The sequence below is a fragment of the Phymastichus coffea genome, unplaced genomic scaffold, assembly GCF_024137745.1.
Source record: "Phymastichus coffea isolate CEN01 unplaced genomic scaffold, Cenicafe_Pcof_1.1 PCOF00025, whole genome shotgun sequence".
Taxonomy (NCBI): domain Eukaryota; kingdom Metazoa; phylum Arthropoda; class Insecta; order Hymenoptera; family Eulophidae; genus Phymastichus; species Phymastichus coffea.
The window spans coordinates 3,280,856-3,306,492 of record NW_026706836.1 but is presented as its reverse complement, the minus strand read 5'-3'; the positions used below and the strand labels follow the sequence as shown (position 1 = coordinate 3,306,492).

The window sequence follows — 25,637 nt, the reverse complement described above, 5'->3', positions numbered from 1 at the left end:
TAGTAGAATTTTTGACATTAAACTCTATATCCAATATAGATATAAATAACAATAAATTTTACGTTGGCGATGAACCACCTATAATCTTACCTGTGGGTAGTTATGAAAATTGATTATTGATAAATTTCTTCATAAAACCATAAAGACTCAAATAACAGTGATTCTCTAAACGAACAATAATACTTTACGTTGTGTAATTGAAAGTTCGGAAGATATCGATTTCCGTCCGCAAGGTCCCATTGATCGAGTATTGGGATTTGCACGGTGTAAACTAGAAAAAAAACAACTCTCACCGTTCGGATATTCTAGTGAAAATTCTCAAAGTAAATGCTCTGAGATTCAAGTGTAACATTACCTCAGGTGCATATATGAATGGGAGTAAAGTTTACAATATTCATGAATTTTTTCCTGCAGTACCACCTGGATATAAAATTATCGAAGTTCCTTCAAATGTGATTTATCTCTCAGTTACCGTGAAGTGTTTAGATAATTTACAATTACGCATCGTTGACCAAGACTGAAATTTAATAAACTTCAGAGGTAAAGTGATAACAATTAGATTACACCTGAAAAATACGTGATAGGAATCGTTTACAATTTAAACAGTAGTGGTGGCTATATAAGCAGTAAACTATACGAGTACAAACCAACTATCAGTCGTCGATTGAAAGTAAAAGCGACAACACGGCGAATTCCGAATGTCAATCGTCATCGAAAAGCGAAAGAATTGAGACATCGAATGGCTTATGCTGTACGTTACTGTTTCGAATACCCAAAAAATTCGTCTACTTGATTTTCTGAAAAGAGAAAAAAGTATTTCAATGAGTTTTTGTAGTTAGGAATTATATGAGTATCTAATGCCAGTTATGAACACAAGTTATGTATAGACAGTCAAAACTGCAAATTAACTGGAAAACCACGTTATGTTATCTTAGCTTTTCAAACTAAACGAAAAAATATTTCAACAGTTAATGCAAGCGTATTTGATCGTTGCAACATTAGTAACGTAAAACTTTTACTCAACTCTCAGTGTTATCTGTATAGTAATCTTAATATTGACATAAATAAGCATCAGTTTGCAATGTTATACAACATATACGATATTATCAGTATGCCAATTTCCAGAAGACATACTACGGTAAAGACTCTGAACCAATGCTAAAAGAATCTACCTTCATAAAACAAGTACCATTCATTGGCATTGATTGCTCTAAAAAAAGACATTGAAGAACTCTGCAGTGCATATACGCTTGGAGTTTGAAACAAGGGAAGATATTCCCGAAGGAACAACAGCGTATTTTCTCATTTTATATGATCGCATCGTTCAATACAATCCAATAAGTGGGGATGTGAAGAAACTTATTTACGGAGTGGAGATCGTTGTATTAAAGAGATGACTCTTCCCTCAAGCAGCTCAGTAGCAGTTAAAATGGAGTACATAGTGGATGTACAAAGTTTTATGATGCCTGGCAAAACATATGCCTTAAAGAAGCTAGTGATATTTCCGCTTAACTGCGACGAAGAACCACTCGTAGGATTATTCAAATCTCCGTTTGAATAATCCGTTTGAAGACTAACTGAAAAATATAAGCGTTATAATCTTTGGATGGAATTTTACTACTATGGATTATAATGGGACTTTGGTGATTTCAAGCACGAAGAGCATAAATTCATCATCACAGACACATTCAAAGATGCTATGAAAATTGTTGTTTCCGGAGATCTGCAAAAATAGTGGTTAGAACGATATGGCCTCAAAGTTTTCGACTTGAATGATTTGGGCTAGTCCCCTTTTGAAAATATGAAATCAGATACTATTTGTCCTAATCATAACGGTAAATACGTAACGACGTGCGCACATCAAAATGTCAAATTTATGAAAATTTTTACTTAAATAGTTGCTGCATGGATTGGGAAGAGAGCGATGAAATAATTGAAGGATTTCTAAATAATTGACTTGTAGAATAAGATTTATTGTTTATCAATAAAAAAATTTTATTTAAGAAAAAACGATATATATAATGTAAGTATATATTGCTATTACCCCCCTCACTCTTCTCCACTATTTCTTTAATTAATAATCAGTACATATATGGATGCATGCATGCATACATTGTGATTAATTGTGTATACAATATATATGCATTAAAGCATATATATATAAATGATATCTTAAAATACGTGCACATATACGGATGAACTCGGAGCGTGGGGGGGGGGGGCGTGCTAATCGCTTTTTGGTTGTGTAGGTTAATATACGCAATAAGAGCTATCAAGAGCTAAAAGCAGCCGTGGCTCAGTGGCTAGAGGATACGGTCTATCAATCCGTAGGACGCAAGATCAATTCCCCGTGGTGTCTGCTCATTTTTTTCGCTGTGCTAAATCTGCATTACACTGTTTACATGTAAATAAATTGCATAAATAAATGAAATTTAATTAAACATAAATAAATTTTAATATTTAAAACGCATTTTACATTGGCGGACGGGGGGAGGGGCGGGGGCTCTCGCGCATGATCTAAGAAAGCTGATCTGATAGATCATGCACTTCAGATCACTGATCTGAGGCCCTCTTTGATCTGAGGCCCTCCTTGATCTGTGCCCCCTTGATCTGTGGCCTCTTTAGTTTACCTACCGAGGGTGACTATCTTAAGACGTACCACCAGCGATGAGGTGGCGGCTGTCGATTCATTGGAAACATGCCTTGTGGTAATATTCCGATCGGAGTTGATCTGAGCACCATACCTCTACCAAGTCCACCAAGTGTTGATGTATGTGGTACGTACATACGAACTCGAGTACCGACCAATTGCAGAGTTGTATGAGCGTAGTACGCTAAGACTACTAGTAAGACAATAAATACAGATTTAATCACAACATCATCGCCACAAGCAAATATCGACAGAGCTAGCGATGAACAAATTTGTAAAATATGCTTCGCTAAGGAACTTAGGTAGAAAAAATTTTTCTACTCTGTGCACATATTGCAACATGCTCCACGTGTGCAATTCAGATTAAGCTCTTGTCCTATTTGCCATAAGAGAATAAGTCAAGTGTATGATGTATATTTTGTTTAATTTTATAATGAAATTAATACTTTCTAATAAAAAAATATTAATATAAAATTTTAATATATTCTTTTTATTATAAAATTAAAAAATTACAATAGTCGTACATAAAAAAATTTTCATAATTTAAATTGTAAAAACTAATTCAGTTCAATCATTTTCAGTCGCTTATTATTTATAGATGAACATGAACTCGATCGTTTTTGAGGATATGGTTGAACTGGTTTTGATTGGGAGGTGGTAGTGTCTGGTGGAGTATGTTCATAATTCAAGTTTTGTATTTGTGGAGATTGTTCGGAAGGGAATCTGCTTGAAAAACTACAAGAATTAGAGGAACTTGAATTTGAGGAACTCGAGAAACTTAAGAAATTGGAAGAGCTTATTCCAATTTTTTTTGGAGCAGTTTTTGGTGGAGATTTATTTTTTTTCAGAGGCGATGATTTATCAGAACTCGTGGTACTGATAATCGATTTTAAACGAGAAGTATGTTTTCGCTGTCTAATTTTAGGTCGCGATTTACGAATAGTCGTCGCGTTCGATTTGTAATTGCCCGTAATCTTGTCTGTTAAAGATCGTTTTACAATTTTTTTAAGAGACTCTTGTTGTGGAATGAGGAAGAAGTTTCCGTTGTTTGGTTTTCGCGTTTGATTTATTATTTTCGTCGATGATTTTGTCTGTTGTTCTCGATTCAGTTTTATTTGTAAATTTATTACATATAAGATGCGTTTTAACATCACTTATTATTTTTGGCAATTCTTTTTGGTTATTGGATTGTCATCAGTCTTATGTTTCTGTCCATTTGCTTTTAGTATAGTTACGTGTACATGTTTTTTTGATGAGTTTTTACATTTCACATACTTATATGAATTCTTCTTCTTCTTCTTCTTCATTTCCAAATTAATCTTTTTAGTCCTACATGACAAGGACTCGATCTTGTTGTTTGAACAGTAAATATCGAAATGGTCCACCACGTCCGGTTGCGCATCACAAATCTGAAAATAGTATTTTTTCATTACAGATTCATTTAAATTATTCAATCACGTTAATAATAAAAGAAAATATATGTGAATAAAAATAAGAACTTCACTTTGATCTGCAAGTTTCATAGGTTTTTCATTTTACCTTTTCCATTCAAGGTATTGTTTTTTCTGATTCTATAAAAAAATAAATAAATAAAAATGATTAATGTTAGAAATCGCATTATTATTATAAAAAATTTAAAAAATATTTTACCTCAGAAGCGGGAACATATCATCTTATGACTAACAAGTAACACTACCCAAGTGCCACTCACCGATTTCAACCAAATTTGGCACATCGTTAGAACACTAAAATATAATGAACCCGTATTTTTTTATTTTTGCGGAATCCACTTTTTAGGGGTAGAAACCACCCCTACCAACCCCTATGCGGGATAACCCACCTTACCCTGGGTAGAGCCAGTTCAATCAACTGGTTTCAATAAAAAACTTAGGATTTTAACTCCAGACAGGTTAATCCACCTTAACCTTGATACACCACATCCCCACAAACCCTCACAACCCCTATAAACCACCTCCAACAATCCCTAAGCGGGCTTACTCACCTAACCCTGGGTAGAGCGAGTTTAATTGACTGCTTTCTATAAAAAACTTAAGATCTCAACCATGGAGAGGTTAACCCACCGTAACATTGACATACCTCATCCCCATAAGCCTTTACAACCCCTTATAAACCACCCCTACGAACCACTAAGCAGGCTAACCCACCTAACCCTGGGTAGAGCGAGTTCAATCGACTGTTTTTTGAAATAATTTCCGATCTTAACCATAAATAGGCGAATCCATCTTAACCCTGATATACTTTACCTCAACAAACCCTCACAACCGTAATAAACCATCTCTATGAACCCCTAAGCAGGCTAACCCACTTAACTCTAGGTGGAGTAAGTTTAATCAATTATTTTTGTATTAGAAAATGAGTTCGTTGGCTCTAAATAGCTTAATCTGCTTGAACCATCATCTTATAATTACTTTATCTCTCAAAGCTATATGCAATCCTCAAAACCCATCTTTTTCAAGCTATTGTTAGTGTTATCCAGGACAACGACGAGGACGTAATAGATTTTTGTTCACATATTGAGTTCGTTTGTAAGAGTTGTCATATAAGGCTAAATATTTTTGATTTCCTTGTAACCGTTGAATCATAAAGAAAGATTATTTAATGATTTGCCAGTTATTATGAAATTTATATTTTATAATTTTGTCAGCAGAGAAATCAGTATTATAATTAGCGTTCTTGAACAACTTAAGATTTTGTTGTCGGAGTAATATGTAACATTATTCCATGTAAGTAATATGAAAGTGACGCATTACATTAACTAACAGTGTCTAAAATAATATTTTGCTTTAGTGTGCCCTATAATTTTTTTTCTTTTAAACGATGTAATATATACGGCAATATTAAAATTTTTTTTTTAAATTTGTATTCTATTCATTAATTTTGTGATAATATGTAAGCGTTTACGAAATTATTTACACCTATTGTTTTTTTAATTTACTAATCGTATAGACAATTGAAGCTTATCTTGTTTTAATTTATTTAAAAAATGTTGAGTAAGTTTTTAGCTGTTAATAAGGATTACTATGAATCCAAAAAATATTTTGAAACTATTAAACTTTGCTTTTCAACATCCAATGTACAACATAGAGTCAAAAATTACTGATGAAGAAACCACTTTTGCAGCAAATATAGTTGATATTATAAAAGATGCTATTGATAATGATGTATTTTTAGAGACTTATGATACCTTATGTTTAAATGAAAATAGTGTAATTGCTGATGAGGCTTTAATGATCGGAAATGACGAAGTGGAAGATGAATCTGATGAGACATTTGAAGAAGAGAATGAAGTTACTGAAAATATTGATATAGAGTACAAAATGAATGCTGTTAACTTTTGGTGTTCGTTAATCAAGGCGCGGAGAAGTTTAGGCAGTGTTTAGAGCAAATACAGGAAAGTGAAAGATTTAAAACAATTGTACAGATGGGAAACAACAAATAAGTAATAATGGCGAAAGAATAGAGAAGTTACAGTTTATTTCTAATAAGGTTTTTCAACATTTTCAAAGAGCAACAGATCAATGTCTTCCTATTCGTGATATAGATTTGAAAAGATGGGCTTTGGAAGCTAGAGAAGAAATAGGATTATCCGCTAAATTATTTACAGGTTCGGTTAAATGGATTCATAATTTAAAAAAAAAGAATGGTATAGTTTCGAGAAAAATAAATAAATTTGTTACTCAAGCGCAAATATCAAATAAAGCAGAATTATTACAAACAACATCAAGTTTTGTTGAACAAGTCAAATTAGAATCTTCTCGAATAGGACCAAGCAACGTTTATAATTCGGATCAGTCAGGATTCAATCTCTTGAATCACACGCTGGTCGTACACTCGCTATTACAGGTACTTTGAAAATTGAATGTCTTGCTCAATCTCTGAATTCATTGACTCATAGCTATACAATACAGCCAATCATTTTTGCCGATGGTACTCTAAAATCACCTTTACTATTAATTTTGCAAGAAAAAGACGGCCAATTTGGTCCAATGATAGAAAAAATAATATATAAAGCTGAAAATATTGTTGCATATGCTTCGAATTCAGGAAAATCAACATCAAATTTAACTATCAAATGGTGTGAAGATATTTTTTTACGTATTGCAGGAAACGAAAGTACGCTGTGCCTAGATTCATGGACTGGACAGAAAGAAAAAATATTCACTAATTCTAACAAAGGGACTAAAAAAGTAAAAGTGTGTACGATACCAGCTGGAGCCACAGGATTTTCACAACCACTAGACGTGTATGAATTCAGACCATGACAAAACTTCTTAAAACACTTTTCAGATCTAGTTCTTTTAAATAGATATGACATAAACTTACATTTAAGAAATAATATCCTTAAAATTCAATCGTTAATCCACAACCAATTTTCATCACCGCGATTTGTAAATATGTTTAAGTATGCATGGTGGAAAAGTGGGTACATTACAGAAAAACCAGAAAAAGTTCAAACTCCTATTGAGTTTTGTTTTAAAAATGTTGACGCTCACTGTAAAGTATGTAATACTATTGCAATAATAAAATGCGCCTGGTGTACTAGTCCTCTGTGCATACAGCATTTTTTCTCTATCACTGTCGAGAATCGTCCTCATTATTGCAAGAAATACGTGAAAAGCTAGGGAATTCACGGAAATCTATCATTCGTGAGAGGCGAGGTGACTCATGTTAATCTAGCACCCCAAAGGGAACAATAACCTACTACGTCCTCGTCGTTGTTCCTGGGTAACGCTAAATCTAGGATTAGATAGGTTAGTCTGCTTGGAAATTGACAGAAAATATTTGGTTGAGATGTTAAATTCTTTCAAAAAACAGTCGATTAAACTCGCTCTACCCAGGGTAAGGTGGGTTATCCTGCATAGGGGTTGATAGAGGTGGTTTCTACCCCAAAAAAGTGAATTCCACAAAAATAAAAAAACACGGGTTCAATATTTTTTAGTGTTCTAACGATGTGCTAAGTTTGGTTGAAATCGGTGAGTGGCACTTGGATAGTGTTATTTGTATTTTCTTGATTTTTTTCATTCATATTATTTATCGTTGAACTTTTGCTGTTGGATGGATTCTGATAAATTTATGATAATCAATGAGCGTGCAAATAATTTTTTCAATAAAATATGATTTTGAAAATAAATTTACTATTGATACGGGATAATGGTCAGTTACAGCCATTTTACTTTTTTCTTCCATATACATTTTTTCAAAATCCTCCTTCAATCAAAATAATAAGTCGTTATGCAAATAATCTTTTTATAAAATAAAATAGTGTTTCAATATACTTTTTCATAATCTATCACATTGCCAATATCTGGCAATATTAATTGACATTAATAAGTCGTAAGGAATCACAAGTTTCAGATTAAGAGGGAGTCAAATTACGTTAAACTCAACAAGTAAATAACTGGAGAGGAAAGAGCGAATTAACGTAGTCGAAATGGTCAAGATAGTATGTGTGCGACAGTTTGAAAATTTGGCGCAAAGAAGAGTGAACGAGATTTGCGATTCTTACCCGCGGCTGAATGAAATGCAGGATATTTGGCAATTCATGGGAAATTTAGGAAAATTCACGGGAATATTGAGTAGTAGGGTAACTTAACCTCAATGGCGCTCGGAAAGATGAATACTTAAAATTAATCACTAAACAATAAATTGACTGATGATGAACAGAAACAACAGAAACAAATTTAACAAATAAAAGTCGATCAGTCATAAAAAGGTAACAAAACGGCTACAGGAGCAATTTAACAAGCCGGCGCAGCCGGGTTACGGGATGAGAATTAGATAAAATAAAATAAAATAAAATTAGCGATTTTGATGGTATCTCTCTCACTGAAGCGGTGTGTAGGCGATGATGCTGTGATTGAGTAGCCGATGTTGCAGAAAACCAGTGTGCAGGCCAAATCAAAATAATGCCAAATGATGCCAGATGATAACAATAGCTATTGCAGTTTCACGTCCGTTGAGATTTAAGAATGATCAGGTTAGGTAACAACCGTTGAAAAAATCAATGAACTAACATAAGATTTAAACTATATTTCTGTCTAATATATTTTTTTTTTTCATTGTAGATTTGGCATGGAAATCATCGTAGATATACAAGCTTTTAAGTACGATGATCAACCAAATTTTAAAGAGCTTGCATTGATAAATGTCAATGATAATATTGAACCCGCACATTGGATTTTCAAGCCATCATGTCCTTGGGAAGAACTTCCCTGTCATTTCTAACGTGAAGATTCATGGCTTAGGGTTAACTTCCATGAGCTTGATTGTAATATGGGAAGCTGACCATACGATCGCCATCAGCTTATTATACAAGACCTAGATCGCTTAGCAGCTGGCACTGATGAAGTCCTTATTTATGTAAAGGGACGTCAAAAAGTGGAGTGTCTCACTAAATTTGTTGATGATGTCTTTGATCTCGAAAATCTGGGTTACCCTTTCTTACATCAGCCAGGATTTTGTGAACCTATAGTTTATAATTATCATCCTTCAGGCTAGACTTAAAAATGTGCGTTTCAAAATGTTTTATGGCTCTAAAAAACTGGTGGCGAAAGAGTTATTGTCGACAATTAAGTCAATCTTGCGACCTTTCTGACAGTGATTCTTCAACGTCAGCGTCAAATAGTGATGATGATGATATGTACCGAGATGTGATCAGCAAACTAAAAATGCTGGATTTAGACGATGAAGAAGATGAACTGGAGGTGGAGGATTGTTACGACACCTTTAATTAAAATGAGGGGTTTAACGCTATACGTATATGCGACAGCATCAAGGTACATTCGCTCGTCTACATTCACAATAGATACTTCATATAGCTTGAAAACTCTTTTTAATCAAAAATTGTAGGTCGACTTCTACTCATAGAATTTTTTCAATTTTTATATTTCGAATTTTACATGTTGCAGGTATCAATCTTCATCATGGAAGCTGTCAACGCTGTAGCTCGTACCCCATCCGACTTTCCAACAAAGAAACTAAAAGAATTGAATTATTCCATCCTTTACACAGTTAATGGCATGAAAAAAGTTCAAACAAAATTTGAAACAAGATTCGGCATCAAACTGGGGGCTGTGTTTGACGTTTTCCTTCCGAACAAACTAAACGAACACTTCATTGCGAACTCGGGATCATACAATACTCTGATCAGTCAATTTGAAAAAAGAATTGTTAAGCTTAAGTAGCTTGGCGGCAGCTTATTAGAATTTATATAAGTTATAAAAATTTATTCATTTTAACAATGAGCATGGATGTCTTTAGGCGCAAGCTCAGAGGAGCTGACGAAGTAAATTTGAAAACTTCACATGAGATTCTTTTAACAGAGATTGAAAACATTAAAGATTCTATTTTAAAATAGAAAGCTGAGTTAAAAGAAACTTATACATTGATTGATCTTCATCGAGAAGAACTTGATAAGAAGTTGAATAAGTCATTTACTCTCTCCATGACTCAGTTGCCGTTACAAAAGGAGCACGACTTATTCACTGCAGCTTATTTACCGTCTGCAACAGCATTAGACACATCATGAATTCATTAATTAACAACATTCAAAGTCGGGCTACTGCCTGCATGCGTGAAAATCTTACTGTGTAGATAATTCTACGGTTCAAACAGCGATGGATTATGTACAGTTACTCATTGACAAAGGTGCGGAGGTGATACATTTTTCTAATATTTTCAATCTATCAACGAATGATATCAAAATAATTGAATATTCTATAGCCTTATTTAAAGGTATCTGATACATGACAAAGGATAAGAAAACGAACAACTTATCTGAGTAATTAATGGGTCTTTGTTATAAATTTACTTAGGAAGATATTCCCAGTTCTAGTACTGATAGGTTTGTTACAAAAGTAGTGATCAATGTCATTCCATATTAAACGTTTTTATACAATAAGTTGCTGAATGTCTTCGCATCACCATTAACAATTATCTCCGAAATGAATTTCTTATGGATGTACATTTTATATTCACAGTTTTATATCTACGAGGTGTGTTCAAAAAATACCCGGAATTTTGAAATTTTGCGGGTCTGGAGAGTCCGATTGTCAAAATTATTTTTTATTCTGTTGGTATACATGCACCTGAAGTATGATAAAATTTTCAGCTATATTCACTGTTTACTTTGTCTGCGGTAGTCGCTAAGGTTTGACGTGTTTTTATGAGCTCGGCGATTTTCGTTTTTTAAAAGAAATGGATCAAAGAATTTGTATTAAATTTTCCGTAAAAAATGAAATAAAGTGTAACAAAGTGTGTGAAATGTTACAAAAAGCCTATGGTGAGTCTGCTATGAAAAAAACAAGTGTTTACGAGTGGTATAAGCGTTTCCAAGATGGCCACGAAGACGTTGAAGGTGACGAACGCTCCGGTCGACCCAGCACGTCAACAATCGATGAAAATGTGAAAAAAGTGGAAAAAATGGTTCTGAATGATCGCCGAATCACAATTAGAGAAGTTGCTGATGAAGTTGGCATATCAATTGGCTCATGTCATAACATTTTTTCAAATGTTTTGGGCATGAAACGGGTGCAGCAAAATTCATTCCAAAACTGCTGAACTTTGACCAAAAAAACAATCGCATGAACATCGCTCAGGAGCTGTTAAACGACGTCAACGACGATCCAAGTTTGCTTGAAAGGGTCATAACTAGTGATGAAACATGGGTGTACGGTTATGATGTCGAAACCAAAGCACAATCGTCCACCTGGAAGCATTCAACGTCACCAAGAGCGAAAAAAGCACGTCAAGTTCGATTAAATATGAAGGTTTTGCTTCCAAATTTTTTTGGCGTGGTGCATCATGAGTTTTTATCACAAGGTTGTACGGTTAATAAGGAGTATTACCTTGAAGTTATGCGACGTTTGCGTGAAGCAATCCGAAAAAAACGCTCCGATTTATGGAAAAACAATTCATGGCTTTTGTATCACGATAACGCACCTGCTCACTCGTCGTTGCTTGTTCGTAATTTTTTGTCCAAAAACAATACCGTAGTCGTGCCCCAACCTCCATATTCACCAGATATGGCTCCGTGTGACTTTTTCCTGTTCCCAAAGTTGAAGAGACCCATGAAAGGACGGCGTTTTTCCTCGATTGAAGAAATAAAGGCCGAATCGCTGAGAGTGCTCAAGGACATACCAAAAAGTGAATATCAAGAGTGCTTCGAAGATTGGATAAAACGCTGGCATAAGTGTATTATATCTGGGGGGGATTACTTTGAAGGGGATCACATTGATGTAAACGAATAAATAAATATTTTTTTGGAAAAACGATAATTCCGGGTACTTTTTGAACACACCTCGTACATCGTGAATATACTGATTCCGATCTAAAATTTAAAGTCAAACTTTTCAAAGTGAAACTTATTCCTGTTTGCTCGGCTTACACATATCGAAGATGGTTCTGCGTAAAAGTGCTACAACCTCTGAAACCCAAGATTGAAAATTATCAAACACAGAATCCAGATTACTCTCTTGGCTGTGTAACTAACGTAATTGTCAACTATTACAAATAAAACAATGTAATGATCAGATTATTCATTAGCCAACATTCGAATAAAATGGACCGCTACTCTTAAGTCAAGTCTCTCGTCTTCCCCAAGAAGACCTACAAAACAAAAAACAATCTACATGGAAACAAATCACTTCCAAATTTTTAACCAACTCTAGTTATTTTTCAGAGCAAAAAGGCTACCAACAGTTAGACAATGAAAAGAAGAAATACAAATGATCATATTACAAAACTTGTATAAGTATTATAATATAATAGCCATTTATACTTTTCTTATCAAATAAATGTGTTTCAAATTTTAAACATATTCAAAATTTGGTGATTTTGTTGATTTTCCAATGAACCTTATCCCACAGGGCATGCGCACTGGACTGTGCATGAGTACGCCGGTAACTCCGGAACTTTTCAAGAAATATACCAACTAGGCATGCCAGTACGCCGTCGATAGCATTAATCATATATTTTTTTCAATCTGATTCATCGATCATCGGGGACATGGGGCCGGGGGCATACATCCACGTCGATACAAGCATCGGTAATTGCCACACACACACACAGTGGGGCCTGCATATTGGTACACACATAACGGTCGGGTACAATGCAGGTCAAACAGGTTAATTGTCGATAAAAAATCTGCCGATAAGACAGTCCATAGGTCAGATTGATAACGTTACTGTTTGCTGGTAAGGAAGGAATTAAAACTTGCATGGTAACAATGGCTTAGGAGGTCAGCAATGGCTCGGTCAGTAGGGTAACGGATTCGCACCTGGTAGGTCCGGGTTCGATTCCTAGTCCCTGCTGATTGATACAAGCACCACTGAAAAATAGTTTCATGTGCTTTGTACTCAAACACATTGCAAGCCTCCGTCGATGGTTAGCCCTGATGGAACATAAATAGAGCGTCGTTTAAAAAAAAACAGTTGCTTAGAACCCTTATAACCCTTACTACTTACTTTTGCGATATACTAAACAACCATGTATGTCTAGCTTAGATTTAACGAACAATTATTAATAAATCAGTTTATCAGAAGAAAGTAAGAAATACACAGCTTTCATTATATTAAATCGGGTGTTCGAATTTAATGTTTCTACGTTCCGTATAAAAACAAGTTTGGTAACATTAATTAAGGCATTTATTGAAATAACGTTTGATTTATAAGATTTCTTGTTAACATTCATGGATGATGTACATATTAGATCAGATTTGTTTGATGATCATTCACGTCATTTAGAGTTACTATTCCAAAAAAAGCAGAAAAACACATAAAGGGTACCACGGGGTAAGAGGGTCGATTTGGCACCCGAGCTGGATATAAAAATTAACTATTTTGATGCATTCTATATCCGAAAAGATTAAGTTTGCCGCCGACCGGAACTTCCTAGACCCCTCCCAAGCCTATCAACATACAAAAAACCAGTGTTTTCACGTTTTATTTTTTTTCTCGGGTTGAAAAAAAGATATCGACACCGGGTTGACGGAATTATTTTCTTTGAGTAATTTCCTTTCACTGTGATTTTTTTAGGAATATATATATATAGGAACTGACCTAAAAAAAATATTTAAACTTTTAAATCGCTCTAGATTCAACCCACATTGCGTTTCAGGTACAAATTTGTGTGAGGAGGTTCAAAATTGTATACATTCCCCCCCCCCCCCCAATTGGTTTCAAATCGCTAAGAATGGTGGGTCATAGTTAAAAATTCAAAAAACCCGTTTTTTTATTGTTTTTCGATGATAGCGCTCCAACAGGAATAGCTAGGACAAAACTGATGTTACCATTGTGTTCTACGGGAAAAAATACATCGAAAACATGTATCACTTTACCTCCCAATCATTCGCGACTAGGCTTTACACACAAGAAGAGAAGTGTAGACTGCAGCAGGCTTACCAACAAAAACTCCCATTTTTATACTTTGGTCTCCATATCATTGAACACAAATATTTATGATGATTGTCATGTTCATTTTTACGTATTTTTTCCCGTAGAACTCGATCGTGATATTAGTTTCATCGTATCTCCTTTTAATCAAGCGGTAATGGCCGATAATTACTGGAAAATGGCTATAAAAACCAAGTTTTTGCTCAAAATTTTAATCTTAACGTTAATCCGTAGCTATTATTCAACTTTTCAATCTATGCACACTCACACATGCACATATACAGGCAGGTACACAATAATATATGGTATATATAATTTCGATTTATCGATTTATTTATCTATACATAAATGATTATATATACAACTTAACACTTATTTCGATGAAAAGTATTAATCATCATCATCAGAGTTTTCTTCAATCACGGGATAAACTTTTTCATAACTGAATAGTTCAGTCAATATTCCGGCAGGATTAACTATCCGCGATAAATACCTAGCATAACTTAAGTAGTATATCACAGCAGCGACATGCGAGCAGCAGCCAACAGTTCTCTTACCATTCGCGCAAGAACAACAGTATCGTTTGATACCATTAATACCATTAGTGTTGGCAGAATAGTCTATATACGCTCTATAAATGTTGCGGTTAACATGTCTGGATTGTACTTCAAATTTTGTAATGTTGGGCTTTGCCTTCAAATAATGTAGCATGAATGTATTGTCCTCCTGAAGCAATTCAGCCAAGTATGAAACAGCTTGTGACAATTGATACGTTCCTGTAAATAGGATTTTCAAATCGTTTAACGTCATTCTAGGAAAATCTGATAAGTCATTTGATGACAACTGCTGGAATGGTACTTTTCTAGCGTTCCACTTTTGTTACTCAACTTCGTCGGTTAAGGAGTTTTTTTCAATGTTCTTTGTAAGATTGATTCTGTCAATAATTTGATCCAACATTCCAGCGTCAGAGTTCAATCTTTTTCCAAACAAATTTTGTAATAAACAAGCAATTCCGACGTATATTCCAGCCTTTGGTAGCATGGAATTGTGAAATTGGTGATGCAGGAGCTTGTTTTTTTGACAAATAATTCCATGAATTGCTTCAACGACCCATCTAATCTTTGTTACCATTCGGGATGAGTTTGATTCTTTGGTAGAAAGTTGGTTTTCTTTTTTACCTTTTAGAGCTGGCATCAAAACAGTGAATCCTTTCTCGGTTAATTCATCTACAACATCCCTAAAGCCTCTATCTAGGATGAAAATATCACCCTTCTTCAAAATTCGACTCAATCCGTCAGGTTGCTTCAATATTTCTCTTAATATTTGTGCATCATTGAGGTTAGCTGTAAAAGGTCCAGGTTCCTCGACTATATAACCATTTGTAGTACAAATAGTAAATGGTTTGCACAGTGGAGTTTTTTTCTGCCCCGAAAATGACTTATGTTGATAAAAGTTATTACTACTCTTTTCGTGGCGTAAGTAAGTCCCATCACATATCAACGCTAGTATTCCATCTCTTATATTGTGCAGCCTTTTTGCAACTTCAGATGTTTGGGAAAGAAAAAATTCTCTAGAATGAGCACTCAATCCAAAATGGTTTGGCAATACGTGTTCTTTAAAACATTTCAAAACAGAATTAATAAATTCTGTGATTTGTTTCTCTTCAAGATCAAAAATCGCCGAAATACATTTATCAGAATTGCCAGTTTTCATCTTGAATAAAAAAATTACTAAAGCTTGGAATATACTTCGATTTTCAGAGGATCTCATAGATGTCATCAAACTTTGAAGTTGTTCAATATCCTGCCGCGTATAACCCGTAAGAGCTTTAATGCGTTCATCGGAAATGTGGCAATTTCCTATCTGATCATGAAGCCGAGAGTCTGCTCTATCCGACAATACATCCATGAATTTTATAAGTTCTGTGGCTGCTACGCTACTTTCATTGGAAAAAATCACTAATCTTTGTAATTCATCTTCATAAAATTTTTTATTTATTAAATGATCACGACAACATCTATTATTTTGTGGAATGAAAATTTTTCGGGCGACAAATGCTTGCATTCGAGCTTCAAATGGCACGTGTTGAATTTCCTTTGTACAATTTGTACATTTGGTTTCCTTTGTACATTGGCACGTAGATTTGCACATAAAACAAAATCTATGGCTTATAACTACTCTCGAAAAGGGCATGGTAACGTACTCAACCTCATATTTTGAGGGTGGAACATAAACTGAACTTTCACTAGAGTGCTGACTACTTTGTGTATCAATTGTTTGTGAAACTTCATTGCTTTGACTTCCTGATGATGCTAAATTACTCATTAAATCATGATTTTGACTATCGGTTTGTGGTTCATCAACAATTGGAATCGACTCACTACTGGCTATTTCATCAATTGCTTCCTCTAATGGTCGTAAAGCATCGTCCTCTATTTCTTTAAACGACGAAGCAGCTTTTTTTTTACTCGCAAGAGTACGTAGTAGAGCTCGACAACTATGACAAATTGAGTCACCACTTTCAACATGAAGATCGTATGTTTTGCTAAAATCCTCAGCGGCTTTTCTATCCTCCAAATATAAGGCCGAACCACTAGTTTTGCGAATAAACTTTTGACATTTAGTGCACTTTGCTTCGTTCCTTCTCAGAGCTATTTTCTTGGGCGGTGGTTCATAATCAACATTATCCATTTTTTAGTACTGTGGAAAACAATAAATGTTATCAATGAAAAAGTACATTTGATAAATCACGATAGGTTGTAAAAAATTAAAATTTTTTTAAATAGCACCCAGAATATTCTCATGAATGGCAGTTTTGGAGGATGGATAGAATTGAGGAAAACCATCCCGCAATTGCGGAATGTTGACTTTTGTATGCAAGAATACATGTATATTTAATTTTATCATAGACTATGTGATATTTTTCTCATTTACCCACCTATATATATATATAAGGGAAGATTCTTGTTGATAGAAATGGTGAACGAACAATTCACATTAATATCAATCAATTATTGATTCAGATTATTCGGATCTACTATTTCAATATCATTGGGATTGTCTATTTCCATTTGAGCATCCATTATGGTACGTAAAATTCGCGATGTCGCCGTCAAGCGGTGCGGAGGTGCAACCGCCTGACGCATCATCGCTACATAAGCATTTCAAGTGTCATCCAAATACAAAAGTAGGAGCAGTTGTGTGTTTAGTATGTGGAAATTTCTATCATACGAGTGAAATAGTAGCAAAAATCAATGCAGGAAATGCAATCAAACTAATAAACAGCTCATTCATAATATGCCAGGAGCATCCAAATTTTGCACTAACATCAAACTTGCCATATGGGGACTTAAGTGAACAAGCTAGTACTTTCATAACACAATTCAAACTTGTAAGTAGAGAACAATTAAAACAGGAAATATTAAATGAGCTTGTGCATGAAAAGCAAATTTTAAATGAAAACGATGATCATATGGATGTAACACAGATCAGTGATTTGGATGAATTACAACAATTAAAAGCGGAAAATAACCTATTGAAAGAACTATACAAAGAAACAAAAGAAAAAAATGAATTGCTCAATGAACTACTAATTAAAGAAAAACAAAATAAAAATGTAAAAACTAACATTATGAGAAAAACATATGCTGAAACAATTGCACTACCAAAACCTAAACCCAAAAGAATACCAAGATTAATAATAAAGAAAAAAAGTAATGATAACATAAACTTAGAAAATCAAGTAGAACATTACTTAATTAAAGACAAAAACATAAAAACAAAAAGTGTACAAGTTAAAAATACTGACACAATAATTATCAACTGCATGACCGAAGAAAATGTCATAGTATTAGAAAAAACTTTACAAAAAAAACTACCGGCACTTACTGTTCTAAAAGAAGAAATACGTAAACCGATAGTCAAAGTAGTAGGAATTTCTAAAGCTTTCACAACAAATGTAAAAGATATAGAAACTGATATTAATGCAAGAAATTTTAGTCAATACGAAAAAAAATGTAAAGTAAATCATGTATTTACAAATGAAAAAAATAAAACAGTAACTGCAATAGTAGAAGTTCCATTTATTCTATATAAACATATAAAAAAGTAACAAATTATTTATTGGTTGTCAAAACTGCAGAGTCTTTGACGTCATCAACACATATCCGTGTTACAACTGCTCAGGTTTTGGCCACAGCGGCGGAAAGTGTGAAAAAGCAAAAAAAGAGCCAACGTGTTATAAATATGCAGGCAAGCACCAAGCAAAAATGTGTAGTAGCAGCATACTCCAATGTCCAAACTGTATTTTCCACAATGAAACATATAGTAAAAACTACAACGTAAACCATAGGGCAATCGACAGCGAAATGTGTGAAGTTTTAAAAATGAAAATAAAAAGGTATATTGAAATGACAGATTATCTAACTCAACCAACTCATCAAAGATATTTTGGTAGAATAAACTTTGAAACAAACACCCGCAAGATATATAACCGTCCGAGAATAAATAACAGTTTATCGTTATCATCATTATCTACACCAAGTCCAACAGGTAATAAAACCAGGAATACTAAATAGTTTTCTGCAATATTATAATATGGATAACAGCTTATATGATATTATATTTGAAAATGAATATAAAACAGATAATATTGATGAACTAAACAAATATATATGTAAAGAAAATAATATCATTCTATGTATAAACATCAGAAGCCTAAAAAAAAATTACAATAAATTTCTAGTATTTCTGAAGAACCTCGAAAAAAAACCATGTACAATAGTATGCACAGAAACATGGAATTTAGAAAATCATGAAATGTTCAATATTCCAGACTATAAAATATATTACAATGAAAGTAAAATAAACAAATCAGATGGAGTTGTTTTGTATATGAAAGAAGAAATCACCGAAATTACAGAAATTCTTGAAATAGATAAATTAAAAATAATTAACTCTAATATTACACTAGAAAACAACAAAAATTTGGTGCTGTCTGCAATTTACAGATCCCATGATTTATCTAAATCTGAATTCCTATTGAATCTCAAAGAATTATTGAAAATAAACAAAAAATATAAAAACAATATTTTAATGGGAGACTTTAATTTTGATATATAGAGAGAAGAAATACTAGATCAAGATTTTTTACAAGTACTGCTAGAAAATGGATATTGCCCTGGACTACATACCATAACAAGACCATCCAATGTTGATATTAACAAAGGTACAAGTATAGATAATTTCTTTGTTAAGCTAGAAAAAGTCAAATATAAAACTTACGTCCTCAACGTACCTTTCAATGATCACTACCCAATAATGATGAGTCTAAGGAATAATTATAAATGTACACAAAAAACCAATTTCAAAATAATAAACTATTTTAAACTAAAAAATAAAGCCAAAAGAACTGTTTGGACTGACATACAAATCATAAAAGACCCTAATCTAGCTACGAACAAACTAATAGAAAAAATACAAACATGTATTACGGCATCATCTAATAACAATAAACACAATAAGAATAAAATGAACCCAAGGAGTAATTGGATAACTAAAGCAATAATGATATCATGTGCACACAAAGAAAAACTTTATAATAATTGGAAAAAAGATCCCAATAATGCAACAAAAAGAGAAAAATATAAATACTATGTAGAAACTTTAAAAAAGACCATAGATCTAGCTAAAGAAAAATATGAAAAAAATCAAATCAAAACAAATCAACACAATCCACGAAAATTATGGAAAATAATCAACAACAAAATTGGGAAGTGTTTGAAATACTGTGCGCATGTGCGCGGGCGCTCACCGCGGCGCTTTCACGTTGCTGCGCTGCTCTGCTGGCTGGCGCTGCCATTCCAGCTATATCCTTCCTACAACGCGGAGCTCTTCAACTGGACTTACTTATTCTTTTGCTATTTTTGAGTTGTGACTTAGTTAACATTAATTTAGAGTTTGTAATATCTTTAGAATAAAGCATTTGTACAGTTTCACTTATATATATATATATATATATATATATATATATATATATATATATATATATATTCAATTAAAAGGTGTTTGTTGTTTCGATTTATCCTAATATTCCAACAGGAAGAAAACCAAAAAAAACAATAACATAAATCATCTATTAATAGGTAATAATAAAATTACAAACTCAAACGACATTGCAGAACAAATGAATACATTTTTCAGTACAGTAGGCAAACAGATATGTGATAATATTAGACAACCAGTAAATAGTAACATTACTCTACCACCTATGAACAACAACAGTATTTTTCTACATTTAACAAATAGAATAGAAGTTCAACAAACAATTAGAAAAATGGGCAACAAAAATGGAGGATCTGACGGCATCAACACTCAGGTACTAAAGTGATAATAAATCACATAAGTGATCCGTTGACCTATATCTTTAATTTATGCTTACAAAAAGAAATATGGCCTGACGAATTAAAAAGTGCTGAAATTATTCCTATCCATAAAACTAAAGAGAAGTATCTACCAACAAATTATAGACCTATATCTTTAATATCAAATATCGCCAAAATTTTTGAAAAATTAATACAAATCAGGATTACAAGCTTTTTCAACAAACAAAATTTATTTTCTAATAAACAATTTGGTTTTAGAAAAGGCCTTAGCACCAAAAATGCCCTATACTACCTAACTAACTCAATATACAATCAACTAGACAAAAGTAAATCAATAGCAGCAACTTTCTTGGATCTAGCGAAAGCTTTTGACACTGTGGACCACAAAATTCTACTCAAAAAACTCTACAGATATGGAATTAGAGGAAGTGCGTATGAACTTATCAAAAGCTATCTAAGTAATAGGAAACAAAGAGTTAAAATCAATGGTGAATATAGTCAATATCAACAAGTCAACATTGACGTACCACAAGGTACAATATTGGGACCTTTATTTTTCATAATCTATATAAATGATATGTTACAATTGCTACCAAATGATAGTGTGTCGGCTTTTGCTGATGACACGGTAATTATTGTGAAAGGCGAAACATGGCATGAAGTCGAAAGAAATATCAACTTCTATTTAAACAAAATATCCATTTGGCTAGCATTGAATAAACTGTCACTAAACATTGACAAAACAGTATATATGGCTTTTGGAAATAACTGCAAGAGCAACTCAACATATCTACATATAAATATAAAGGGTGCACCTATTCGAAAAGTTGATAACACTAACAAGGAAGGTACCCGAGGTGTACCTCACCGATTTTCTTGAAATTGTGATATGTTGTAGAACATCAAAAAATATTCGACGCGTATTTTTTTATACGTGCCCATAAGCCTATTTAAGGGGTGAAACCCACCCTTGAAGTTCACCCCTAAAAACAAATTTTTTTTAATTTCTCGAATACAATTCGTAATTTTTTACTGAAACAAAGTGGGTAACACTTGTTATTGAAAAGCACATATTTATGCATTGTTTTTAGTCATCAGACTCGTAACCTCCGTTTTTTATTAATGAAAAACTATATTTGATGACCATTTTTTTCACTATACACATTCCAAAATCTGTTAAATGTTGACAAAATTAATTGTTTTATGCACAATAATCAAAAATAAAGTTGACCTGTTTCGGCATTTTCAAAAAAAAAAATCCCTTGAGGGGGTGAGCTACCCCTAACATTTATACTATTATATTTCATTATTCCATTACGATATCATGGTGTAAATCTCTTGGATACTATTAAAATTGTTAAGTAGTTGATGTAGTTTGAAATTTTCTGAAATCAGCCCTTACAAATGAATTCATCCTTAAAACTCAATCTCAAGTATTATTTTTTCATTACTTGAAAATACCCTAGGACTATTCAGTGGCGTAAAACGTGTAATAATATTAGTTCACATCCTTGGTATTGAATTACAATTCTTCACCCCACTAATGTATCAACCCCTATTTTTCAATAAAAAAATGACACCCTTTTCCATATGAAAATACTAGTTTCTTGAGTTTGACGAAAAAAATTTTGGCAGTATGCACAATATTCAAATACGAAATCGACTGTTCTCACCTTAATAAAAATAACCTATAATAAGGGGTGTACCAGCCCCACAGGAGATATTGTCGTATCTCTATGATTTTATTCTTTTTCTATGGGACTTTCAAAAGTAATAAAAAATTAATGATTCAAAACAAGAAGAACTAACTAATTATCGAATAAATGCATACGAAGAATAAACGTATAAACGCTTGGAAAACAAATTAAGAGAAGTGAACAGCTTAAAATAACAAGATAAGATTAAATTTATCATTTTCTTGTTGTTGTTGTCGAGATCGGACGGTGGGAAAAACCTCAACGGTTAAATTATTGTCTTGCTATGTTTTGGATAGATAAGACCTTTTTCGACGATGCGATCACACTCTTGAACTCACAATCAGCTCGCCAAAACAACACTCGAATACTCGATATTACCTCTCATCATCAGTCTTTAGTCAGAGCTTCATCGAGCTCGTTTGAATCAGTATATTAATTGTGAGTGCAGTGTTTGTTGAATTTACAAGAAATTACATTGGAATCCAATAAATGTGCAACCAAATTTCAAACTTCAAATTTCATCAAAGTATAACATAGTATTTTGGAATTCGTACATATTAATTCTACCATATAATTTTTGGTCAATACTTATTTCCTGATTGTAAGTAAAATTTCCTTTTGCGTAAAATTTCTTAACGCGGTAATTGATAGATATTGTATACATGCCCTCGCCATTTTTCAAAAAACGCACAGAAATTGAAAGTACTCTATTTTACAGCTCTTTACAAGCCCTATCTAAAGAAACCATAAAAAATTATTTTCATCATTTTTTTTACTCTACATTTTTGAATTAAATATTTTTCCGAAGAAAAAAGCTCAAAAATTTTCATACTCACATCGTATTTGACGAAAATAATTTTTTAATTAGTGATTTAGATATAGCTTATAAAGAGTTATAAAATGCAATACTTCATATTTTTATGTGGTCTTTTTCCAGAATTGGTGAGGGATCAAAGATGGACAAGAAATTTTGGAATTTTCAATATTCAATTATCGTTCGAAGAAATTAGAAATGAAATTGATACGTAATTGTCAGTGTAATGTTGATTTAAATGATATTAAAAATTATTGCCTGACTTTGTAAAAAAATATTCAAATTAATGCGCTTCGGATTTCATCATATAAAAAACAAATAATAATTATTATTTCTAGGTATTGAAAAAATGACTATTAATCCTATAAATGTTATACAATTATTATTATTATCTTTTCAAGCTATGAATATACAAGAAAGTCCCATTACTAAAGATGAAATTGCTTTGAAGGATAATATAGAAAAACTATTACTTGATTGTATAAATAACTTTGAGGATCCAGAATTCATTGTGGAATCTACATTAGCTTTTCAAGAACCATTTAAGGATACTGAAATGCATATTGTTGAAGATATTGATAAAATCTGGTCAGCGGATGTTGATGAACACTCACTAGTATGTACAGCGGATACAGAAGATCTATCTTGGGATTACAAACGAAAAGCTGTGGACTATTGGAGAAGCGGAGTTACGAAAAATCTCGCTCTGCAAACTGTGCAGCATAGACTTCGAAAAGTCCAATCAATTACACAGTTGAAACGATGGGCGCATACTTTGAATAAAGGAGGCACTTATAAAGAAAAAATTGGAAGAATCAATAAATTTGTATTAGATAATTTTTAGTCGGCTTCCGATGCCGGTTATATAATTCACGATAGAGATTTACAAAAATGGGCATTACAACCTCAGAAAATCGTTGGACATGAAGATATAAGGTTTAAAGCGTCACATCATTGGCTACAAAATTTTAAAAAGGCTCACAGAATAGTCAGCAGCAAGATAAATAAATTCGTAACAAAAAAGACTGTTGAAGGGAGAGAATATTTACAAAAAACAGCTGATGATTTTGTTTCAGATGTGAAAAAAATAATTAAAAGCAAAGGTTTGGAATCAATTTACAATTCAGATCAGAGTGGATTTCAAATTGAAATGCACTCGGGAAGAACACTAGCTATTGAAGGCGAAAAGCAAATTGAATGTCTTGTAGAATCTGTAAGTTCGACGACTCACAGTTACACAATTCAACCACTCATTTCAGGTGATGGGAGACTGCTTTCCCCATTATTCATTGTTTTAAAAGAAAGTAAAGGAACCTTTGGACCGGTAGTAGAATCCAAATTATTCAAGCCATCAAATATTTACGTGATGCCTTCCGCTTCTGGCAAACTGACTTCAGGTATGATATTTATTATTGATGATTACAGTTTTTAACTTATGTCATGTGAATAAAAATGAGTTTTTTCAATGGTTACAGAACATTTCAAAACATGGCTGAAGGATGTGTATTTTCCCAATGTTGGGCATTCAAGTGTCTTATTAATTGATTCGTGGAGTGGGCATTGCCCTGATGCTGTAAAGGAAGCAGCACCTCCAAACAAAATTGTTGATGTAAAAACAATTTCAAAAGGAATAACAGGCAAAATTCAGCCACTAGATGCTTTCGGCTTCCGAGTGTGGAAAAATTACGTCCGTCGCTTCGAGGACAGTGTAACATTAATGAATGAGGATATAGAACTTCATAAAAGAAATAACATTATAAAACTCCAATCCTTGGTACATAATCAATTGTCATCTCCTCGATACAATAACCTATTCAAATATTCATGGTATAAAAGTGGCTACGTTGAATCAAAGCCAGATAAATTTGATAACCCCGTAGATTTTAGTTTTGGTAATGATTGTAATGAGCGTTGTGAAGTTCCTGGTTGCTCTAACTCAGCAATTGTAAGATGCTCTTGGTGTAAGAAATCATTATGCTTGAAACATTTTTTTAATGATTATCATTATTGCCAGGATTATAAAAAGTAACATTAAAACTCGAAACTATTGAAATATTAAATTTAAAATTTTTTTGTACTTTGAATCATTAATTTTTTATTACTTTTGAAAGTCCCATAGAAAAAGAATAAAATCATAGAGATACGACAATATCTCCTGTGGGGCTGGTACACCCCTTATTATAGGTTATTTTTATTAAGGTGAGAACAGTCGATTTCGTATTTGAATATTGTGTATACTGCCAAAATTTTTTTCGTCAAACTCAAGAAACTAGTATTTTCATATGGAAAAGGGTGTCATTTTTTTATTGAAAAATAGGGGTTGATACATTAGTGGGGTGAAGAATTGTAATTCAATACCAAGGATGTGAACTAATATTATTACACGTTTTACGCCACTGAATAGTCCTAGGGTATTTTCAAGTAATGAAAAAATAATACTTGAGATTGAGTTTTAAGGATGAATTCATTTGTAAGGGCTGATTTCAGAAAATTTCAAACTACATCAACTACTTAACAATTTTAATAGTATCCAAGAGATTTACACCATGATATCGTAATGGAATAATGAAATATAATAGTATAAATGTTAGGGGTAGCTCACCCCCTCAAGGGATTTTTTTTTTTGAAAATGCCGGAACAGGTCAACTTTATTTTTGATTATTGTGCATAAAACAATTAATT

The 25,637-nt window shown here is 33.1% G+C and overlaps 1 long non-coding RNA gene across 1 annotated transcript in view; it reads right to left on the bottom strand.

Annotated features, from left to right (window-relative positions):
- Positions 1–96: 96 nt before the first annotated feature.
- Positions 97–25,637, bottom strand: part of LOC131675567 (uncharacterized) — a 31,477-nt gene continuing 5,936 nt past the window's right edge. The window contains exons 2-4 of the long non-coding RNA XR_009303074.1: positions 648–797; positions 356–566; positions 97–271 (exon numbers count right to left, since the gene is read on the bottom strand). This is a non-coding gene — a long non-coding RNA (uncharacterized LOC131675567). The remainder of the gene's footprint in view (positions 272–355; positions 567–647; positions 798–25,637) is intronic.